Raw genomic sequence first — 9334 nt, 5'->3', positions numbered from 1 at the left:
AGAAGCTGGGACGCCCAGTGGTGGTGCAGGGGGCGCCTCCAGGGGAAGCACAGGAGAGCAGCTCCTCACAGACTCTATCTCCTGGTGGAGCGAGAAGGAAGAGCTCTACTGCTCCTGTCGTCGACGTTCCTGCTCCTCACGCAGGCGGTGGTGTAGTCTCTCCAAGTGGCTGGACTGTCCGGCCACAGGACGGCGAAGCGGACGCTCAGCAAGGCGGGAGGGTAAGAAGGGGATGACGGACTTTCGTGCAGTGTGTCTAAGTCGAGCCATCTACAAAAGACATCGCAAGCAAAAGGGTGAGAACAGAATTAATATGACCAGCAAGTAATGAACCACAAGTAAATGAAGGATTAGAATAAAACATGATTTTCAGCAAGGTATTATATATAGTAGAACATAGGTTTGGTCGGTATGACCAACTTTTGAAGGGATACCAAAGTCAAGGCAGGGACAGAGGTCTATAATCCTTAGAACGACCATTCTACTCTAGGTTAGCGGTCCTACAGTCAGCACGGCTTTGATACCACTTATGTCACACCCGGTTTTTAGAAGGTAAACCGAATGCGAACCATGTACGTGCCAGGATCAGTTATTCACGTACACAGCAGTTACATAATATGGACATCATCACACAGTGCTCAAAATAGTATTAAAAGGGAATAATAGTTGATTACATCATACGTCTGAGACGTCCATATAGTTCTTACAATAAATCAAAGTGCGAAAACGAAACGTAGATAACACGGCCTTCACAGGCAGCCGACTGGGGGTTGCCGCTAACCCACACCTAGAACTCGTCGTAGTCTTGGAACTCCTGGAAGTCTCCTTCCACAGCTTCATCTTCTCCTGAGCAGTGGTTGCAATGCTGACAACCTGGGGGGGGGGGGGTTTGGTGTGTAGAGCAAGGGTGAGTACACATCAACATACTCAGCAAGTATCCTGTTTGGCTGTAGTGGACTAGCTTTATGTGGGGATCAGTCAAGCAGTTGCTTTTAGTTGGTCAGGTTATTACTTACTAGTAGAAAGCCAGGTTTTAACATTAACCCAAGTTATTAACCCAATGTATCCTTTCCAAACGGAAAGAATACCACTTACCAATACCATAATCATAACCAGAACCATCAATCTCATTGCCACCTGTACCAAAATATCTCTGATCAAGTATCACTAATCTCTGGAGCTCCCTTGGCCGCTCATAACCGTGAGCACGGCTGATATATCAGTTTCATAACACTCTGCAGAGGTTGTGCACTTTACCCACAAGCCGTGATTCCCTCTTGCCTCGGGCCGATCAAACCCTTAAACACTACCAAGGTGAATAGGCAGGGTTTCACTACGTAGCCTTTACAAAGATTCCCCGGGGCTGTAGCCACCCGTTAGGTTTCCTAAATGCACCGCACTCCTCCCCAAGGGGCGAACCCAAACTTGGCAGAGCGAGCCGCATACACCGAGCCCCATTGACGGCACGACGGCTAAGTGAACTACATCTCGGATCCTCTAATTATTCAGCTAAGGGCACCCCATTCCACCCTCATGGTTGCACTGTTTTCCCGGGCGGTCATCCATAGAACAGGTCCTTACGGAGAGGCACTCGAGAAACCGCTCGAGTCCCCTTGAAAACCACAAGTATAATCATAAAGAAGAACGGGAAAACAGCATATCATAGATAATCACATCATGTTCATTGATTAGAGTTGAGCAATAGCATCAGACTAAGTAGTAATAATCCGACCCAAATAGGTAAACAAGGACATGGATAACAAAAGCTAGTCAATCCTTAGGTATAAATGTGTAATGCGGGAGGTGAATTAAAGAATGAATAGGACAGAGATAGGTCAAAGGACACTTGCCTCCACCAACCGACTGCTGCTCAGGGGCTTCTCCTGCGAATTCCTCGGGCTCTTCGACCGGATCGTTCTCTATGCGAGCGCAAACATACATACATCCATCCACATTTTTAATACAAAAGAACAGTACACCATACAAGATAACAAATAAAGTGAATATGCACCAAGTATGACATTCGATAACGCATTTGTTATGGTTAGAAAGAAACGGGAAAGGTCTCGCAGGGGGTTAAATCTTATGCACTAATGACACAATTGGTTTTTAACAAAATAATTCTGTTATATATATTTATATATACTAATGGAAACCTAATCACTTTTAGTTGATCAACATTGCACAGGGTAAACAATTAACTACGTGAATCAATAACATAACGGAATTTTAAATTAAACTTCCTATTTTCCCATAGCATGAACAGTGATTAGCCTACTTAAAATACAGTAATTATGATCACAGAAAGTAAATAAAATAAAAAAAAATAAAAAAAAAACAGAGGGGGGGGGCGGTTGAACCGGCCCTAGGGGCGGTTGAACCGGCCCGGGGGCAGGCGGCCGAGCTGGGGCGGCCGAGCGCGGGGGGCGGCCGAGCTAGGGCCGGGGCGGTTGAGCCGGGGCCGAGGCCGGCTGAACCGGCCCGGGACAGGGGGGCGCGGCCAGGGGGCCAGGCGGCCGGGGCGCGGGCTAGGGGCGGCTGGCGGCCGGGCGGGGCGCGGCTGGGGGCGGCCAGCGGCCGGGCCAGGGCGGCCAGGGGAGCGGCCGGGGCGGGCCAGCGGCGGCCGGGCGGGGCGCGGCTGGGCGCGGCCGAGGGCCGGCCAGCGGCGGCCAGGGGCCACGGCGGGGCTGGGGCGGCTGCCGGCGCGGCCAGGGGGCGCGCGGGGGTGGGGAGAGAAGAGGGGAGGGAGGAGAGGGAGGAGGGGGAGGGGGCTCACCGGCGGGGATCGACGGCGAGGGGCGGCCGGCGGCAGGGGGCGGCGCGGCGGCCTAGGGTAGGGGCGGCGCTAGGGCAGGGGGCGGGTAGGGGCGGCGGCTAGGGAGAGAATGAGAGAGGGAAAAAATGAGAGGGAGAGGGAGAGGGTTTGGGGAAAAAGGGGAGGTGGGGGCGGCATGGGCCTATTGGGCCCAAGGGGGGGCGCCAGGGGCGGCTGGGCCGGCCGGGGTCGGCCCACGGCGCGGGAGAGAGAGAAAAAGAGGAGAGAGAAAGAGAGGGAGAAAAAAGAAAGAAAAGATCTTCTCCACATTTTTGAAATCCGATCTTTCTACATGAATGCAATTGCGCTTTCAAACAACCAAAAATGCAAGGGCGGCATGGTGCATCAAACAACATAAAGTATTTAGGGTTTTTTATACATACGGGAATTCCAAACCGAATCCCGTTAAACTTTGAAAAAGGTCAAGGTTTAGCGAGGGGAAAAAGAAAAGGGAAAGGTAACGCCCGAATTTTGGCGAGTAAAGAAAAGAAAAAATTCAACTGCAAAATTCGGGGCGTTACACTCTCCAAGTCCCAAATTCATCTCAAATACTTAGTGACTTGCGAGAGAGTGATTTCGTGTTCTTTTGAGCTCTTGTCTCTTGGATTGCCTTTCTTCTTTCTCATTCTTGTTCTCAAGTGAATGGTAATCAAAGCAAGAGACACCTAAGAGTGTGGTGGTCCTTGCGGGGTCTTGGTGACCCGATTGATTAAGGGAAAGGCTCACTCGGTATAAGTGACCATTTAAGAAAGGGAAAGGGTTGGAATAGACCCGGTCTTTGTGACCTCCTCAACGGGGACTAGGTTCTTTGGAACCGAACCTCGGTAAAACAAATCACCGTGTTCATTCGCTTGATTTTCATTTGATTTGTTTCCCCCTCTCTCCTGGACTTGATTTTAGTTCTAACGCTAACCCCGTCTTGTAGTGTGTGTTTTAAGTTGTAAATTTCAGATTACGCCTATTCACCCCCCTCTATGCGACTTTCAATTGGTATCAGAGCTCGGTGCTTCATTAGAGTCTAACAACTCGAAGTGATGTCGGGAGATCACGCCAAGAGGGAGATCGTGACCAGCGACAAGCCCGCAAGCTCGGGGAGAATCCTTTCAAGGGAGTCCGGCCACAAGCATAAGGAGGAATCCTCTTCCTCCAACAAGACGCATCAGAAGGGTGACAAGAAGAAGAAGATGAAGAAGGTGGTCTACTACGAGACCGACTCTTCGTCACCCTCCACGTCATCAAGCTCCGACTCGTCCGTCGCTTCTAATCGCCATGAGCGCAAGAAGTATATTAAGATGCCCCTACGCTATCCCCATATTTCTAAGTGCGCTGTTCTCTTAGGCAAACCACCATATTTTGATGGTGAAGATTATTGTATGTGGAGTGATAAAATGAGGCATCACCTAACCTCACTCCACGAAAGCATATGGGACATAGTTGAATTTGGAGCGCAGGTGCCACAAGTGGGGAACAAGGACTATGACTCGGACGAGGCCGCCCAAATACGACACTTTAACTCCCAAGCAACTTCTATACTCCTCGCCTCTTTATGTCAGGAGGAGTATAATAAGGTGCAAGGATTAAAGACCGCTAAGGAAATTTGGGACGTCCTCAAAATGGCGCACGAAGGGGATGAGGTGACCAAGATCACCAAGCGGGAGACGATCAAGGGGGAGCTCGGTCGTTTTGTCCTCAACAAAGGAGAAGAGCTGCAAGCAATGTACAACCGGCTAAAAACCATGGTGAACCAAGTGCGCAACCTCGAGAGCACGAAGTGGGATGACCATGAGATGGTCAAGGTTATCCCTTGTTTTTCGCAATCCTACTCAAGCGCAATTAATTCATGGGGATCCTAGATACAAATTAATGTCTCCCAAGGAAGTGATAGGCAAGTTTGTGAGCTTTGAACTTATGATCAAAGACTACAAACACATTGTCAACTTTGAGTAAGGCGCCACCTCCACACCCGAGGTTCAACCCGTCGCATTAAAAGCGACGAAAGAATAAAAGAGGGAGTCTACACCAAGTAGGCTTCCAATCGACGCCTCCAAGCTCGACAACGAGGAGATGGCGCTCATCATCAAGAGTTTCCGCCAAATCCTCAAGCAAAGGAGGGGGAAGGACTATAAACCCCGCTCCAAAAGGGTGTGCTACAAATTTTGTAAGCCTGGTCATTTTATTGTAAAATGTCCAATGTCATGTGAAAGTGACAGGGACGACGACAAGAAGAGGAAGAAGAAGGAGAAAAAGAGGTACTACAAAAAGAAGGGCGGCTGTTGGTCACTTGTTCTCAAATGCTATGGGTTAAGAACAAGGCAACACAAATGTTAATGATTAAAGACCTTCGTCCTTCGAAGCATTATCTCCCTTGGGATAATGATCTTCAGACGAAGGTTATGAAGGACATACCTTCATCATCTCAATATGAAATAATAAAAACAGGGACATATGAAACATAGAAAGAGCATGAATAGTCATATTAAATCATTAGACTATTCATATTGTCATTATATAATCATGAATAAACATTAATGACATTAAATTACATTTGCACCTTCGGCTTGATAGAAGGTAAAATTCTGAGAGTGACGTGCGAGCGATTACCAGTCAGCATGAACAGTACAGTGTTATTGTTCATCTATTTATAGGCACAGGACGCAGCCTGGGTAAAATTACATTCATGTTCGTGACATTTACTATTAGCTAAAAGGTAATCTGTCGAGGACTGGACAGTCTTTTTCTTTTAAGTCGGTTTCATCCTTCATCATCGTTCTTGCATTGAGCCGAAGCTTCTCCAGCCACAGCTTCGGAACTAGTTCATCCTTCTTCTAGATTGTGCCTTTCATACTATGTTCACCTTCATCTCAAAGCCGAAGCCACCTGTGACGGTATATTATACTGGAAAATATGTTAGTCGTGTTTTTGAGGACCTTCGGAAGACGAAGGCCCCCAACAGTAGCCCCTCGTAGTATTAATTTGTTCTTATATCTAACAAATTCAGACTACGACGTGAACGAAGGCCTTTAGCCGAAGGTCCAAAAAAACATCTTCCCTTCGCTAGAATAGCGAAAGTCAATGACAAACGGGGCCCGCCAAGTTGCAATGCACTAGGCATATAAATATAAACCCACATCGACAACATCTGTTGCGCCATTTCAATTGTTTGTGCTGTTTTCTCAAGTTTTAAATTTCTTGCTGTCAGATTTCACTTGTTTTGCGAGCTTCGGCATTTGTTCGATTTTCCACCAAATAGATGACGAGAAGAAGATTGTTGATCCTACCCTGGCTGGTTTTTACGAGGCCATAGAAAAAACAAACACAGAGAATATTACAAACGAAATACTAGCTGATTTATCTGAAGATTCAGACGTTAGTGATGACTTTGACGTGGAAAGTGGGGATGAAGATGTCGAAGACCGACCCTGGAGGCCAAGTCATACCATCTTTGGAAAGTCGACCATTAAACAGAGTCAGATTGATGCCATGAAGGGGAGATACTTTCGTGACATGTCTATTGTGAGGGTTGGGGGAGACAGCGGCGCCCCCGCACCCGAAGAAGATGAAGTTATCGTTTACAGAAGCTTTATGAAGGCAGGTCTTCGATTCCCCTTGAGCAGATTTTTGTTTGAAGTTTTGAAGACATTTGAAATCTTCCTTCATCAAATCACCCCCGAAGCTATAATCAGAATGGGTATTTTTGTTTGGGTCGTAAGGAGCCAAGGGCTGGAGCCGAGCGCGAAGCATTGTTATTAAAATGTTGCTTAAACGTCGTTTAAGCGTCATTTAAGCGTTACAACGTGATTAGCAGTTGGAACGTCCGACCGTTTTAGGTAAGCCGCGTAGAACGTCTGTTTCGAGCGTTTAAGCGTCGCTTAAGCGTCCTAATCGTGTTTTAGGACGTTTTATGCGTGTTGGGGACGTTCTACCCATTATGGGCCTTTCCTGGGCCTTTAGGGTTTTCTGCGTATGTGTTGGACGCACGCCACCCTCCTCTCTCCTCTCCTCCAACGGCTCAGCCGGCCGCCACCCTCCTCTCTCGGTCTCTCCTCTCCTCCAACGGCTCAGCCAGCGCCATCGTCCTCCTCCCTCCTATCCTCCAACATCTCCGATGCGTCTCTCCTCTCCTCAGTCGCGGAGGCAAAGCCGACCGCCGACCGTGGAGGCACAACCAGCGCGTCTCTCCTATGTCCTCTCCTCAGCCGTGGAGGCACAACCGACCGCCGGCCATGGAGGCACAGCAGACCTGCGCCACCACTGGCTGCCTACCCCACAGCAGATCTGCACCTAAAACCAGCAGCCAGCCAGCCATCCTCTGCGGCTCCACTCTACCAGCGCCCAAGACCAGCACTAGCAGCCAACCATCCTCCACCTCCACTGCTCTCCATTTGATCATTTGGTGAGTACTGATTTTGCTCATAGTGAATCAATCAATCTCTATTTGCTCAACCATATTGGTGAGTACTGAACTACTGATTGTGTAACCATATTGCTCACAGTGAATTTCAATTTGGTTTGTGAACTCAAGTACTCAACTTATGTATGAACTTATTTTATATTTGAACTTCTATGTCAAGTCTGAAAAGACGTTTCAACGTTCATTTAAACGTTTAAATGTTAAAAAGTTGGTTCATAACGTTTTATCGCTTTAATAACTATGGCGCGAAGTGCTTCTGTAATATGCACGAACTACTGTACGAGACGAAGTCCACTGGTAAAGAGCAATATCATAACAACTTTGGTTGTTATGGCTTCATTCCTCGCTCCGATGTGAGTTATCCCGTTCCAACCTTTCGAAAAAGGTGGCCCGGAGCCTGGATGGAGGAATGGTTTTATGTTAAGAATAATCTGATTGAAAGGGAAGACATAAAGGGGATTATTCAATGCCCCATCTGGTCTCGCTTCAGCCTTCAAAGGCCGACTATTGCACTTGAAAATGATACCGAAGCTTGACAGAAGGCTTTCAACAATGTTTGTGCCTTCATTGGCGCGAGAGACCTGGTTCAAGAGCACATAGCCTACAAGGTATGGCCACTTGTGGATAATTGGGAGATGCCGAAGGAGACTGCTGCTGGGTCCGATCAAGGTGGATTGGTTTACTTGAAATACACCTTCAGATACAGAGACCGATTTGACGAACCAAATGAAGACTGGTTGAAATGTGTTGAGGCGACTAGCGATGAGTTACTTGGAGCATACACAAGAGCCGAAGATGATGCCTTGACCTTAGCCTTTGGAGGGCAAGGCAAGAAAAGGTTGAACAGAGTTTTTGACGTTATCGACTTCGTATATCCAGACTACATTTACCCCTCACGAAAGCAAGGGAAGAAAGGAAAGATGATGCCTCAGCCATCTCTGTTGTGCCGAAGGGCAAAAAGATTAAGGTCCTAACCCATCAGCCAAGATACATTGAGACGGCCACAGTGCCGAAGCTTGGTGAAGGGACGTCTTCCACTGCCAAGGCAAGACATATTGAATTGTCGAAGATGCCAATGGCCGAGCCAGCCGAAGCCAAAGAAGAGGCAGCCAAAAAGCCAGAGCTAGAAAAAACAATAGTGCTGCCAGAAATCTTGAGCCCACCGGTAGAAGCAGAATCGCCGAAGATTGCAAAGGCTCACGCAACAACTCCCAAGAGGAGGAGAATGGCTAGCGTGCTAGACGCTGTCATGAAGTCAACGAAGGCATTAACTCCTACCGCTGTGAAGAAGGTTGCTGAAACTGTTAAAGTTTGTGCTAAAACCGAAGCTAGGCCCTCAGTGCCTGTGGAGGCAGAGCCTGCCGCAATTGAGCAATGAGTTGAGCAAGGATCTCCAAATACTGGTATGGCTTTGGAGAAGGATGCGCCCAAAAAGGCTAAAACTCTTATTCCCGAAGCACCGTCCGAAGATTTTGACTTTATTATTCGACATACTTCGAGAAAAGACTATCTAAAGAAGAAATTGCAGAAGCTAGACACTACACCCAGGAACTAAAATACCTGAAGGGGGCCTTAGTGTACAATGGCACAGATGAAGATGACTTCCTATATTGTCTCCCAGACAATAAGGAAGTATCCGTCTGCTGGGAGATGGCTAAGAATATGGGATTTCCTAAGCTTGAAGCTGGCCTCTCTGCCATGTCAAAGAATGACCTTGCAAACAGCCTTGCATACAACAGTCTGAAGGTACGGAAGTGATGAATTTAAAAATAGATTATCTTGTCTTGTATTCTCGTGCTGATCCTATCTTTCTGCAGGGCTTAATTCTTAGCAACGCTTTAAGGGCGCAGAAGAATGCTGAAGATGAAAGCTGCGTGATAGCCCTCGGAAACCTTCAATCAGAAGTTATCAAGCTGAGAAATGAAGTCTTGGAGAAGGATAAAATTCTACTTTCATTGGTGGATAAAGTGAAGGAAGGTGAAGCGAAATTTAACGCTCAATCCGAAGCTCATAAAGCCGAAGTTGAAGACCTTTGGAAAAAGCTTGCCGAAGCAAATGAAAATTTTGAAGTTGCAAAAGCTAGTCGAGAAATAAGTGAATGGTCGAAC

General features: G+C 47.5%; 1 pseudogene; it reads right to left on the bottom strand.

Annotated features, from left to right (window-relative positions):
• Positions 1-7376: 7376 nt before the first annotated feature.
• LOC109945715 (uncharacterized) overlaps positions 7377-9334 on the bottom strand; it is a 51582-nt pseudogene continuing 49624 nt past the window's right edge.

Source organism: Zea mays, chromosome 4 (genome assembly GCF_902167145.1).
Source record: "Zea mays cultivar B73 chromosome 4, Zm-B73-REFERENCE-NAM-5.0, whole genome shotgun sequence".
Lineage (NCBI taxonomy): Eukaryota > Viridiplantae > Streptophyta > Magnoliopsida > Poales > Poaceae > Zea > Zea mays.
This window is presented reverse-complemented; position numbering and strand designations above follow the sequence as displayed.